Here is a 15,230-nt window from a genome sequence, read left to right on the forward strand (position 1 = left end):
ATAGAGGAGTACAATTTTGCATCAATATTGAGGAGAGCTATCGGGCGATACGACGCGCACTTGGAGAGATCCTTCACCGGTTTGGGGAGCACGGTAATCATGGCCTCCGCCATCTTCCCAGAGGTCATCCCGGGGACCGCCATTTCATTGAAGAGGGAGACCAGACAATCACAAAATTCTGTCACAAACGATTTATAAAAAAGGGCCGTGTAGCCATCCGGGCCCGGAGCCTTGTGGAGCTTCAGGGCCTTGATTGCTTCCAGCGCCTCCTCTCTGGAGAAGGGGGCAGTCAGCAGCTCATTCCACTCTTTAGAGACCTGCGGTATGGGGAGGCCAGCCAGGAAATCACTCTGGGCTTCCTGGTCCGGAGTGTCGCCCTCATAAAGCGCAGCATAAAAGCGGCCAAAGATATCCGCCTTGTCCGCGTCTCGGTGCTGCAGGGACCCCGCCGGATCCTGGATCCCACCAATGTATTCCCTCTCCCTCTTATCCCGGAGCTGTCGTGCCAGGTGCCGTCCCACCTTGTCCCCTGTGAGTAGGAGACTCGCCACAGTCGCAAGAGAGTGAATTCCGCTTGATTGTTGTAGTGGGCCTTCAATTTCCCCCGCACCGCTGTCAGAGGACGGAGGGTCACCCTAGAAGGATTCGATTTGTGTGCCTGCTCCAATAGCGCTAGCCCCTCCTCTAAGTCCTCCCGCTCCTTCCTCCTGATCTTGTTGAGGTTCGCATTGAGACCTAAGCAAGTGCCCCTCAGCGACGCCTTGCAAGCATCCCACGTGTTGAACACCGAAGTGTCCGATGTCGGGTTAAGAGCTAGGAACTCCATAACGGCCTTCCGCAGCTCCCTGCAGGAGACATCGTCCCGGACCAGCGCTGCTGGAAAATGCCACTTCCGCCATCCGTCCCCTCCCACCGACCAGTGCAGCCCGAGAACCAACAGGCTATGATCAGACACGGAGAGCGGAAACACGCTAGAGTCACGGACATCTCCCCTAAGGGCCTGGCTCAGAAAGATATGGTCTAAGCGAGAATACGAATAGTGGACGTGGGAGAAAAAGGTATAATATCGGGTCTGGGGGTGCAAGAAGCGCCAGCTATCAATCAACCCCAATTCACCCACCTGTCGTTGTGTTTCGGCGGAGAAGACACCGGCTTCCGCCCTCTGCGCTCGGGAGCTATCCAGGTCCCTGTACCAGACCATGTTAAAATCCCCCAATAAGAACAGGTGTCCTTCCAGAAAGTCCCCCACCTTATCCAACAAGTCCTGGAGGAAGCTATTCTGCTTGGCATTGGGAACATATACCACAACAAAAGTGCACGGCCATACAGCGACCCCTTCACCATCAACCAACGACCATCCTTATCACTACACACCCCAATAGGTTGAAAATGAAGGGACGCCCAAAAGAGAAGTGGCACCCCCCTATGCTTGGTGGGAGCAGAAGACCTGTAGATGAGAGGAAAGTGTTTGTGACGAAGCCGGAGCTCATCTTTCCGAGCCAGATGGGTCTCCTGGGGGCCCACCACATCAAGGTGATGGTCAGACAAATATTTCCAAAGGTTCTGGTGTTTCTGCGGGGAGTTGAGACCATTCACATTCCATGTGCCAATGCTAATATGCATGAGGACTCAATAGGCCCCATAGCTGTGCGCTCGGTGTGGTAATCTGACTTTGCCCCCTCCCCCTCACAGGCATCCAGGTATCCCCCCAGACTCCAGTCCCTCCTCGTAACCCCCAGTCAGTCCCTCGTCCCCACTCTCCCATCTCCGGCCCCAAGCTCCAATGATCCCCAAATCCCACTCACACTGCAATAGAGAAGAATTCTCGACCATAGCAAACATCAGTGATAGCAACTGCTGAAGAACCCAATATCCAAAGGCCCACATGAAGCTCCTCCAGAGAGGATAACACACAGAACAGGCATCCACCGGTCGCCACCACCCCCTACCCACCCGCACCCCGATCCCCAACCCCTCCCCCGCTCAATCCACCCCCATAACCCCCCAACCCCCGCCCCCCCCAACAAGCAAATAAACAAGAGAACAGTACTTAACAGTCCCAGAGTGGAATAGTTCGTAGAACGTTCCCTGGGCAGGGGTCAGGAAACCACCGCTGGATTACCCAGGGCCACGGTCCGGGGTGTCTTCTCCAAAAGTACAAACATACCCACGGTACCTGAGTTTACGTGCCCCTCCAGCACCATACGGCCGTCAGCCCGAGAATCAGGCTGCCCCGGAGCTCTGCTGTGAAGACATCAATGTCGCTGAAGCCACTGATGCCACCGCCTCCCCCTCTCCTGTAGGCTAGTCGTGCGATCAGGCCGTCTGCGATCTGCCTCCGACCCCACTCTGTGCCAAGATGAGGATCTTCGCCGTCTCCGCGAGGAAGGGCTGCCAGCTTCAGGTGCAGGAGTCGTGTCCTCGATGCCCAGAAGCTCTTTCTCCACCTGAAGAGAACGGATCTGCGCCAGTTTGTTTTGCCATCGAAAGACAATGCGAAAAGGATGACCCCACGAGTAGGGAATGTTATGCTCTTGCAGAAAGGCAGTCACTGGTCGGAACTCGCGCCTCTTTTGAAGTGTCGTTGCTGCCAGGTCCTGGTAGAGCTGAGGACGGTGCCCACGGAATTGCAGGGACGGAATGTCCCGCGCTTTTCTGAGAATGCGCTCCTTCAATTGAAAGTCATGCACGCAGACCAGTATGTCAGGGGGCGGCCCTCCACCTCGCCTAGGCAGTCCTACCCTGTGGACTCTGTCCATCCTGATCTCATGCAGATCCTCCTCGCCCAGTATCTGCAAGAAAAGGGCCTGCACATATCCGCGTAGGTCGCCCGCTCCGCCATCCCACGGCACCGCCCGAATGCGGATGTTGTTCCTACGGGAACGGTTCTCTAGATCTTCCGCGTGGGCCTGTAGGTCTAAGTTCTGCTCCGTGAGCCAAAGCACATCCTGCTGCAGTTGGTGGACATCATTCGCCATGCTCAGATCGTGATCCTCTAAGGTAGCCACCTGTTCCCCGATGCCGTCCACGTCCCTACGCACCTCATGGAGATCTGACGCCAGCTGAGTGCGGAGTTTAGAGATATCCTCCTTTATAGACACGAAGATTTCCGTCATGAAAGCCTTGGTTGCCGGGGCCTCATCATCCGTCCGCCCAGGTGAAGAGCTAGGGCCAGGGGATGCCGGTTGTTGGGAACCCTTGGGTGGGCCTTCCTTGCCGGGCTTTCCTTTGCGCAATACGGAGGACATCGCGGCGCCCCTATTCCGTCTGGAAGTCAATGCGGAAGGTCTCTTTCTCAACTGGACGGACGCCTCTCTCCGTGCTCAGCCTCCCTGCAGTGATAGTGCGGGTCGCAGTGGCTGTTCCGCCCCCTCGCGATGATCAGGCCACAATCCCCGGCCTCGCGTAGTCCGTGCTGCCGGAAGGCCGGGCCGCACCGCTCCGGACCCTGCCCCCCGCGCTCCAGCCAGGAGCCGCCGCTATGTCCAAATCAAGTCTCCGCCTCACCGGGCATCCAGGAGCTTGTACTCTCGCCTCCCGCATGGTCCGGTCTTCTTCGCGCCTGTGAACCACCGCACCGGATCCCAGCGAAGACAGACCAAGGCCCTCAGACGCCGAACCCAGGCCTCAGCCACGCTGTCGCCTTCGTGCCTGCTATATCTCAATGCAGAGATGAGTCCTATGTCCAGGCGTCCTCATTCCATGCAGCACCGCCACTCAGACACGTACTGCCGAGCGGCACGGAGGCAGCTCCAATGCTGGAATACTGGATTCTCCCAGTAACATGCAGTTCAGTTGCGGCCGCCACAGTGACCCAGCCGCGTCGCGGGCCCAAACAGGCGTCTTTTCAGGAAGACCCATCAGCCTGGTGATGAGCCATTAGGTTTTGCGGGGCACATCTCAGCTCCCTTTGTGTGTGGCTGTCTAGAATGAACGTACAAAACCCAGCTGTCACCGAACCCAGACATGTATTCCAAAGCCAGGCAGAGACACAGAATGGTTAAAGTAAGAAAATGACAACTTCTCTATAAGTGGCATTTTCAGACCTGCAATTTAAAAACTGACTTCACTAAAATATATATTTTTAAATTGTGAGTCCAGAGACACCAAACTTACTTATCCTATCTTTTCCCAATTGGAAGTTTTTAGTAAGTTCTTTAGAGTAATTACTTTAAGTCTTAGTTTATTAAGCTCAAGAGATAAACAGTGACAGCAAACACAGTCAGGAATAACTGACTCTTAACCCCATATTCCAAAACAGAACACAGAATCCCATAACATGGAGATTCCAACTACAGGTGCCTGAAGAGGCAAATCTAACACAGAATACTACATTATCCCCTCTCTCCCAAAATAAACAAAAGAAGAAAGAAAGATGTAAAGCAGGACAAGAAGAAAGATATAAAAGATGCAGAAAAATAAAAGTACAAAATAAAGGAAAACAAGAAAAGAAAACCCATGATAAAACTGGCATGAATAATCAGACAAAACTATCTAAACTTGAGAGGAATTTTACAAACTCTCAGGCTCCTACGAAGTTTAGGTACAATGTCAAGATCATTATTCTTATCATTTCCTTTCACAATAATTTTTTGGGGATCAAAATAAGAGTTAGCATTTCCATCCTTTACTTTAACAATTCTACAAATGTTCCACCAATTTTTATTGTTGACCCTCACAGCATTTCCACAAACCTTATCAACAATTAAAGGTTCTGAGAATTTACTTCGCCCCTTGATAACATGAACAGGACTTTTAATTCGCACAACATCTCCAACACGAATATCTTGCGGAAGAACCTCCCAATGTTCCATATAGCGGGGACGTGGGGATACCGCAGTGGCCAGTAGCAGCCCATATAAGAAGGAAATCGTCCCCTTCATAGTAGAGGTGCGGAATATAAAGGCCTCAAATGGTGAAAGTGGCCTCGTAGCGGCGTCTACCATGCCCGCCGAGGTTGCCCAGTGCAGGAGCTGGTTGTGGCGGAAGCGTTCAGTGGCCGGGATCCCATAATCTCGCATGCAGTTATGAAATGTGAGAGGCGCCGTTCCGTGAAACAAATGTGTGAGAGCTCTACATCCTCCTTCTCTCCATAGTGCGAAGGGTCCCTCCCTCAAAGCTGGTGGGAAGGCCGGATTAAAGTGAATGGGCGTAAAGGGAGACGGAAACGTGGTCCAACAGTCATCACCGCTGACCGTGTCCCACACTTTTAAGACCGTGCTGGTGGGCGTGCTAATATAAGCATTCCTGGGCCGGTCTACCTTAGGTTTCCAGGCCAAATCCCATATTGACCTCCCAGCCACACATCTGTCCATAAGCAGCCAGTGTTTCTCTGAGAGCTGCTGGGACCATTCCACTAGTACCCGCAGCTGCGCGGCTTTGTAGTACAGGTGCATGTCAGGAAGCCCAATCCCTCCCTCTTCCCGCGGTCGCCTCAGTGTCGCGAAGGAGAAGCGCGCCCGGCCACCTTGCCACACAAACTTCAACATCAAGGTTTTAAGTCGCCGGAAGAAATCCAGTTCCATCGTATGGGTAGAGCCTGGAAAAGATATAGGAATTTAGGGAGTAGGACCATCTTGAGAGCATGGATCCTGCCTAGCCATGAGATGTATTTTGGCTTCCACCGCTCTAGGTCTGCTCGAACCGCTGCTAGCATTGGGGGGAAGTTAGCCGAGAACAGTGAACCTATGGTGTAAGCCGAACTCCCATGTACAACAGAGTGGCAGATGCCCACGATAGGGGCGTGAGCAAGCGTACCCGCTCCACCTCCGCTGGCGGAAGAGTCAGGTTCAGTATGTACGATTTATCAAAGTTGACCTTAAACCCCGCCACCGCTTCAAAGTCAGAGAGCACCGTTTGAATATGAGGCAGCGATTGAGCTGGATCCCCCACCGACAACAGCACATCATCTGCAAAGAGGGAAATCTTGTGCTGTTCACCCGTAAAGGGAAGACCTTTAATCTGTTCCTTCTCCCGTATCGCAAGGGCCAGAGGTTCGATACTTACAGCAAAGAGGAGAGGGGAGAGAGGACAACCCTGCCTCGTCCCTCGTGAGTGAGGGAAGCAGGCCGACCGATGCCCGTTGACCATCACCCTAGAGGAGGGGCTGCTGTAATTGGCACGAATCATTGTTATGAATTGGTGTGAAAAGCCAAAGGCACCCAGGGTCGGAATAAGAATCCCCAATCCACGCGGTCAAAAGCTTTTTCCGCGTCGAGCCCCACCAGTATCGCCGGGATGCGAAACCTGTTGGCCTTCTCTATCAAAAGTAGTACCCGCCTCAGATTGTCATGTGTCTGTCGTCCCATTATGAACCCGGACTGATCCGGGTGAATGAGGGCTGGCATCAAGTCCTGGATCCTACATGCGCTGACAGAGGAGTACAATTTTGCATCGATATTGAGGAGAGCTATCGGGCGATACGACGTGCACTTGGAGAGATCCTTCCCCGGTTTGGGGAGCACGGTAATCATTTCCTCCGCCATGGTCCCAGAGGTCATCCCGGTGACCGCCATTTCATTGAAGAGGGAGACCAGACAATCACACAATTCTGTCGCGAACGATTTATAAAAAAGGGCCGTGTAGCCATCCGGGCCCGGAGCCTTGTGGAGCTTCAGGGCCTTGATTGCTTCCAGCGCCTCCTCTCTGGAGAAGGGGGCAGTCAGCAGCTCATTCCACTCTTTAGAGACCTGCGGTATGGGGAGGCCAGCCAGGAAATCACTCTGGACTTCCTGGTCCAGAGTGTCGCCCTCATAAAGCACAGCATAAAAGCGGCCAAAGATATCCGCCTTGTCCGCGTCTCGGTGCTGCAGGGACCCCGTCGGATCCCGGATCCTACCAATGTATTCCCTCTCCCTCTTATCCCGGAGCTGTCGTGCCAGGTGCCGTCCCACCTTGTTCCCTGTGAGTAGGAGACTCGCCGCAGTCGCAAGAGAGTGAATTCCGCTCGATTGTTGTAGTGGGCCTTCAATTTCCCCCGCACCGCTGTCAGAGGATGGAGGGTCACCCTAGAAGGATTAGATTTGTGTGCCTGCTCCAATACCGCTAGCCTCGCCTCTAAGTCCTCCCGCTCCTTCCTCTTGATCTTGTTGAGGTTCGCATTGAGACCTAAGCAAGTGCCCCTCAGCGACGCCTTGCAAGCATCCCACGTGTTGAACACCGAAGTGTCCGATGTCGGGTTAAGAGCTAGGAACTCCCTAATGGCCTTCTGCAGCTCCCTGCAGGAGACATCGTCCCGGAACAGCGCTGCCGGAAAATGCCACTTCCGCCATCAGTCCCCTCCCACCGACCAGTGCAGCCCGAGAACCAACAGGCTATGATCAGACACGGAGAGCGGAAACACGCTAGAGTCACGGACATCTCCCCTAAGGGCCTGGCTCAGAAAGATATGGTCTAAGCGAGAATAGGAATGGTGGACGTGGGAGAAAAAGGTATAATATCGGGTCTGGGGGTGCAAGAAGCGCCAGCTATCAATCAACCCCAATTCACCCACCTGTCGCTGTGTTTCGGCGGAGAAGACACCGGCTTCCGCCCTCTGCGCTCGGGAGCTATCCAGGTCCCTGTCCCAGACCATGTTAAAATCCCCCAATAAGAACAGGTGCCCTTCCAGAAAGTCCCCCACCTTATCCAACAAGTCCTGGAGGAAGCTATTCTGCTTGGCATTGGGAACATATACCACAACAAAAGTGCACAATCGGCCATACAGCGACCCCGTCACCATCAACCAACGACCATCCTTATCACTACACACCCCAATAGGTTGAAAATGAAGGTACGCCCGAAAGAGAAGTGGCACCCCCCTATGCTTGGTGGAAGCAGAAGACCTGTAGATGAGAGGAAAGTGTTTGTAACGAAGCCGGAGCTCATCTTTCCGAGCCAGATGGGTCTCCTGGAGGCCCACCACATCAAGGTGATGGTCAGACAAATATTTCCAAAGTTTCTGGCGTTTCTGCGGGGAGTTGAGACCTTTCACATTCCATGTGCCAATGCTAATAGGCATGAGAAATCAATAGGCCCCATCGCTGTGCGCTCTGTGTGGTAATCTGACCTTGCCGCCTCACAGGCATCCAGGTATCCCCCCAGACTCCAGTCCCTCCTCGTAACTCCCCAGTCAGTCCCTCATCCCCACTCTCCCATCTCCGGCCCCAAGCTCCAATGATCCCCAAATCCCACTCACACTGCAATAGAGAAGAATTCTCGACCATAGCAAACATCAGTGATAGCAGCTGCTGAAGAACCCAATATCCAAAGGCCCACATGAAGCTCCTCCAGAGAGGATAACACACAGAACAGGCATCCACCGGTCGCCACCACCCCCCTACCCACCCCCACCCCGATCCCCAACCCCTCCCCCGCTCAATCCACCCCCATAACCCCCCAACCCTCACCCCCCCAACAAGCAAATAAACAAGAGAACAGTACTTAACAGTCCCAGAGTGGAATAGTTCGTAGAACGTTCCCTGGGCAGGGGTCAGGAAACCACCAGTGGATTACCCAGGGCCACGGTCCGGGGTGTCTTCTCCAAAAAGACAAACATACCCACGGTACCTGAGTTTACATGCCCCTCCGGCACCATACGGCCGTCAGCCCGAGAATCAGGCTGCCCCGGAGCTCTGCTGTGAAGACATCAATGTCGCTGAAGCCACTGATGCCACCGCCTCCCCCTCTCCTGTAGGCTAGTCGTGCGACCAGGCCATCTGCGATCTGCCTCCGACCCCACTCTGTGCCAAGATGAGGATCTTCGCCGTCTCCGCGAGGAAGGGCTGCCAGCTTCAGGTGCAGGAGTCGTGTCCTCGATGCCCAGAAGCTCTTTCGCCACCTGAAGAGAACAGATCTGCGCCAGTTTGTTTTGCCATCGAAAGACAATGCGAAAAGGATGACCCCACGAGTAGGGAATGTTATGCTCTTGCAGAAAGGCAGTCACTGGTCGGAACTCGCGCCTCTTTTGAAGTGTCGTTGCTGCCAGGTCCTGGTAGAGCTGAGGACGGTGCCCACGGAATTGCAGGGACGGAATGTCCCGCGCTTTTCTGAGAATGCGCTCCTTCAACTGAAAGTCATGCATGCAGACCAGTATGTCAGGGGGCGGCCCTCCACCACGCCTAGGCAGTCCTACCCTGTGGACTCTGTCCATCCTGATCTCATGCAGATCCTCCTCGCCCAGTATCTGCAAGAAAAGGGCCTGCACATATCCGCGTAGGTCGCCCGCTCCGCCATCCCACGGCACCGCCCGAATGCGGATGTTGTTCCTACGGGAACGGTTCTCTAGATCTTCTGCGTGGGCCTGTAGGTCTAAGTTCTGCTCCGTGAGCCGAAGCACATCCTGCTGCAGTTGGTGGACATCATTCGTCATGCTCAGATCGTGATCCTCTAAGGTAGCCACCCATTCCCCGATGCCGTCCACGTCCCTACGCACCTCACGGAGATCTGACGCCAGCTGAGTGCGGAGTTCAGAGATATCCTCCTTCATAGACACGAAGAGTTCTGTCATGAAAGCCTTGGTTGACGGGGCCTCATCATCCGTTCGCCCAGGTGAAGAGCTAGGGCCAGGGGATGCCGGTTGTTGGGAACCCTTGGGTGGGTCTTCCTTGCCGGGCCTCCCTTTGCGCAATACGGAGGACATTGCGGCGCCCCTATTCCGTCTGGAAGTCAATGCGGAAGGTCTCTTTCTCAACTGGACGGATGCCTCTCTCCGTGCTCAGCCTCCCTGCAGTGATAGTGCGGGTCGCAGTGGCCGTTCCGCCCCCTCGCGATGATGAGGCCACAATCCCCGGCCTCGCGTAGTCCGTGCTGCCGGAAGGCCGGGCCGCACCGCTCCGGACCCTGCCCCCCGCGCTCCAGCCAGGAGTCGCCGCTATGTCCAAATCAAGTCTCCGCCTCACCGGGCATCCAGGCGCTTGTACTCTCGCCTCCCGCATGGTCTTCTTCGCGCCTGTGAACCACCGCACCGGATCCCAGCGAAGACAGACCAAGGCCCTCAGACGCCGAACCCAGGCCTCAGCCACGCTGTCGCCTTCGTGCCTGCTATATCTCAATGCAGAGATGAGTCCTATGTCCAGGCGTCCTCATTCCATGCAGCACCGCCACTCAGACACGTACTGCCGAGCGGCGCGGAGGCAGCTCCAATGCTGGAATAGTGGATTCTCCCAGTAACATGCAGTTCAGTAGCGGCCGCCACAGTGACCCAGCCGCGTCGCGGGCCCAAACAGGCGTCTTTTCAGGAAGACCCATCAGCCTGGTGATGAGCCATTAGGTTTTGCGGGGCACATCTCAGCTCCCTTTGTGTGTGGCTGTCTAGAATGAACGTACAAAACCCAGCTGTCACCGAACCCAGACATGTATTCCAGAGCCAGGCAGAGACACAGAATGGTTAAAGTAAGAAAATGCCAACTTCTCTATAAGTGGCATTTTCAGACCTGCAATTTAAAAACTGACTTCACTAAAATATACATTTTTAAATTGTGAGTTCAGAGACACCAAACTTACTTATCCTATCTTTTCCCAATTGGAAGTTTTTTGTAAGTTCTTTAGAGTAATTACTTTAAGTCTTAGTTTATTAAGCTCAAGAGATAAACAGTGACAGCAAACACAGTCAGGAATAACTGACTCTTAACCCCATATTCCAAAACAGAACACAGAATCCCATAACATGGAGATTCCAACTACAGGTGCCTGAAGAGGCAAATCTAACACCGAATACTACATTATACCCTCTCTCCCAAAACAAACAAAAGAAGAAAGAAAGATGTAAAGCAGGACAAGAAGAAAGATATAAAAGATGCAGAAAAATAAAAGTACAAAATAAAGGAAAACAAGAAAAGAAAACCCATGATAAAACTGGCATGAATAATCAGACAAAACTATCTAAACCTGAGAGGAATTTTACAAACTCTCAGGCTCCTACGAAGTTTAGGTACAATGTCAAGATCATTATTCTTATCATTTCCTTTCACAATATTTTTTTGGGGATCAAAATAAGAGTCAGCATTTCCATCCTTTACTTTAACAATTCTACAAATGTTCCACCAATTTTTATTGTTGACCCTCACAGCATTTCCACAAACCTTATCAACAATTAAAGGTTCTGAGAATTTACTTCGCCCCTTGATAGCATGAACAGGACTTTTAATTCGCACAACATCTCCAACACGAATATCTTACGGAAGAACCTTCTTCCTTTCATCAAAATAGATCTTTTGTTTATCTTGAGCTCTGTCAACATTACCTCGTGCAAAATCATCAACATCATCCATAACATCCATTTTTACCCACTTAGCCATCCAGCCTGGGCAAATTTTGGTGGATGTTTTTCTTCCTTTAAAAAGTTCAAATGGAGAAACACCAGTTGACGAATGTGCAGTAGTACGATAGAACCATAACATAGAACGCACTGCATTCTCAACAACACATTTGCTAGCAATAGCCCACTGCACACAATTATTCAGAACCCCATTCATCCTCTCAACAAGGCCATTAGCTTGAGGATGATAAAAAGAACTCTTCTGATGAATGACACCACCCTGTTTCAGAAAATGTTCAAATTCAGCACTGACAAACTGTACCCCATTATCAGTCATTACATAAGAAGGGAAACCTTCTCATAAAAAAATATCCTTCAAAAAATGGATCACATTTGCTGCAGTTGTTTCGTTGATAAATCATACCTCTGCCTACTTAGAATAGTAATCGATGGCCACAATAGCAAAATGCGATGCAGACGGTAGAAGATTAAATGGTCCTACTAAATCAATTCCAATTTTTTCCCACGGTCTATCCGGAAATTCAATTGGTTCCAAAGGTGGTGTCATCACCTTGTGACTCTTGTCAGAAGATTTACAGACCACACATCCATCAACAAGCTCATCCACGCAAACATCCATGTGTGGCCACCAGAACACATCTTTCAACCTACGTTTAGTGAATGTTTTCCCCAAATGCCCCTCATGTGCACCAATTAACAGATGTTTCCTTAAACTCTCTGGAGGTATAAGTCTTCCACACCGTAGAAGAATACCATCTTCTACAGTTAACTCTTCTGAAATTTTCACACAAGTTTGAAACTGACAAGACACATTTTTCTCTTTTGGCCAACCGGATCTCAAATATTTCATGACTTGTACAAGAATCTCATCTTTCACCAACTCTCTTTTCCACTCAACTTCGCTTATGGCACAAATTCCTTTAACATCCAAAGCAGCAACAAAATAATCTTCTTGATCATCTTCCTTCTCCAATTCTTTACCATTTTCGGTAACAGGAAAACGTGACAGATAGTCTGCCTGTATATTTTTCATACCAGGTAGATAGACAATATCGAAATTATATTGCAATAATTGCGATGACAACCTAGCTATTCTTGGTGTGTGTTCCTTGATTTTGTCACCGGACAAAATAGATACTAATGGACTATGATCTGTCCTTATTACAAAATGACTTCCGCAGACAAATGGATTGAACTTCCTGACCGCTCACCAACAGGCCAACAATTCCTTTTCAATGACCGAAAAATTCCTCTCAGCTCCTCTTAAAACCCTGGAAGCATATGCTATAGTGTAATTCGCAAGTCCGCTTTCTTGAGTAAGACACGCTCCAAGTTCAAAACCACTTGCATCTACAGTTACAGTACACTTTTTGCTGGGGTCAAATGGCTTCAAAATTCTGTCATTCACTAACTGCAACTTTATCCTATCAAAGATTTCTTGACAACCCTTGTCCCATTCGAAAGGGATTTTTTTTTAACATGTTAGTTAAAGGTTGAACCATTGAAGCATAATCTTTAATAAACCTAGAGTAAAACTCACTGAGCCCAATGAAAGCCTTCAAACCAGATTTGTCAACAGGTGGACTAGCATCAACAATTGCTTTCACCAACCCCGGACGCGGTGCAACACCATCATGCGAAACAACATGACCAAGAAATTCCATCTTTTCTTTGAGGAAAACACACTTTTCTCCTGCATGATTTCCAAAACTTGATTCAATGATTTGTCATGATCAATCCTATTTTCACCAAAAATTAAAACATCATCCTAGAAAACGATGACACCAGGAGTATCTTTAAACATTTGACTCATCAGTCTCTAAAAAGCCGCTGCCGCCGACGCAAGGCTGAACGGCATTCTGCAGTATTGATAACTGTCGAAAGGAGAGACAAACGCAGTCAAATGTCTAGAAGATTGACTTAACGCGACCTGATGATAAGCGGAGGCCAAATCCAGCTTGGTAAACCATCTTGCTCCTCTTGTAAGTGACAACAACTCTGTGATCTTAGGCAACGGGTGTGAGTCAACCCAGATATTTTTGTTAAGACTACGTAAGTCCACACATACGGGTAAATCACCATTTTTTTTCTTGCAACTACAAGGGGAGACAACCACAAAGACGACTCTATTGGCTCTATGATCCCCTTTATACATAGCTCATTTAATTCCTTCTCCAGACTATCTCTTACACTAAAAGGGACACTTCTCCCCTTGTGCTTAATTGGAATAGCTCCATCCTTTACTCTTATCTCATGGGTAAAACCTTTGATCATCCCAAGACCCTTCCCAAAAACTGCAGGGAAAGTAAAACTCAACTTTTCCGTGAAATCAGAAGAATCTACCACACTAACTTGTTCTTTTGTGCCTGGCCTAAGAACCGTTTGGAACAAACCCTAATGGAACCATCCCAAAATATTCAAACCCTTTATAGCCACATAAATCTTTCCAAGTATTTTCCTTCCTTTAAATTGTAGTATATCTTCAAAATAACCAGCCAAATCAATCTTACGCTCCTCGTAATTAACAGGAGCCCTATCAGGAGATTCTAACGTTCTTTCAGGCCATGTATCATTAAATAACTCATGAGTAATCATCGTTATCCTTGCGCCTGAATCAACAAGAAGCATAGGAACTTTCTCACCCACACCAATTTCAACATAAGGATCAATGCATTCTGATGAATCTCCTGTGATGATCTCATCATCATGTACCACCACAACCATCTCTCTCAGATCATCTTGAATGCTATTTATGGAATCACATTCTTTGCCAACCATATCAGAAATATCCGAAACATTTTCCACCCCACTAGTATTTCCTAGACTTTGAGATTTATTCATAAAACCTGTATTTGCCTGCCTACTGTTATTTTGACAGATTTTTGCAAAATGACCATATCTTCCACAATTACGGCAAGTGGAATTTCTTGCAGGGCAGAATTTGTTCCCTTTATTGTGTGACAAATTACCACATCTGTAACAAATGTCACTAGGTTTGAAAGGAGTAGTTCTATCACAGCGTTGTGAACCAGATGATGTGTTCTTTTCATATCGTTGCGTTCCAGGCATTATTTTAGTGTCCTTTGCTCTGACGGCAGAAACTGCTTCCTTGTTCTTTTTTTCTAGTTCTTTAACTTCTTTTTTTGACAATTTAATGCTCTTGGCTGTGCAAATGGTTTCCTCCAAGGTAGGATTTCCCAAAGTAAGCAATTTCTGTTGAATCGACTTATCCGTGCACTTGCAGATGTACTGGTCCCTAATCAATTGTTCTCTGAACGCCTCAAATTCACACTCAGCAATCCACTGCCTAAGTGAAGACACATATGTCTCGACATCTTCTCCGGGCAATTGCTCTCTTTTGAAGAATTTATGCCTGATCACAACAAGACTAGGTTTTATATCAAACCTTAATTCCAATTTACTTCTAGTCTCCATGTACTCTGTGTTAGATTTGCCTCTTCAGACACCTGTAGTTGGAATCTCCATGTACTCATCAATGTCTTCTTCTGCATTGTCTCTTACTAAAGGAGGTAAAGGCTTAAAAATTTCCCTACCCTCAAATCCTAATAAATGCAACAGTAAAAAATGTTTCCTCTCTGCGCGGTACCTAAATGCACCTATTGCCCCCAAGTAAGTTTCGAATGCATCAAGCCATTTCTTCCATGCTATTGGTGGGTTTCCTGGTGTTTCAAGGAAAGGAGGTGGTGATGAAACAGACTGCATTATATTAATAAGTAATCGTTAACCACCAATATTATCCACACAAAACACTGCTGCCCTGTTCCTGTACTTCTTATTTTTCCTCACATTCACCGTAGGTTTAGCTACTGCTGTGCTGTTCCTGACTTTTTTTACTAATATGGTGCACCTCATTTTTTTTTCCTCCTTGGCTGTAGCGTATTATTTTCACAATGACTGTAATGTTAGTTTCTGCTGCGCTGTTTGTTAAAAAAAAAATGATGACCTTTCCCAC

Source organism: Lissotriton vulgaris, chromosome 3_1 (genome assembly GCF_964263255.1).
Source record: "Lissotriton vulgaris chromosome 3_1, aLisVul1.2, whole genome shotgun sequence".
NCBI classification, from domain to species: Eukaryota; Metazoa; Chordata; class Amphibia; order Caudata; family Salamandridae; genus Lissotriton; species Lissotriton vulgaris.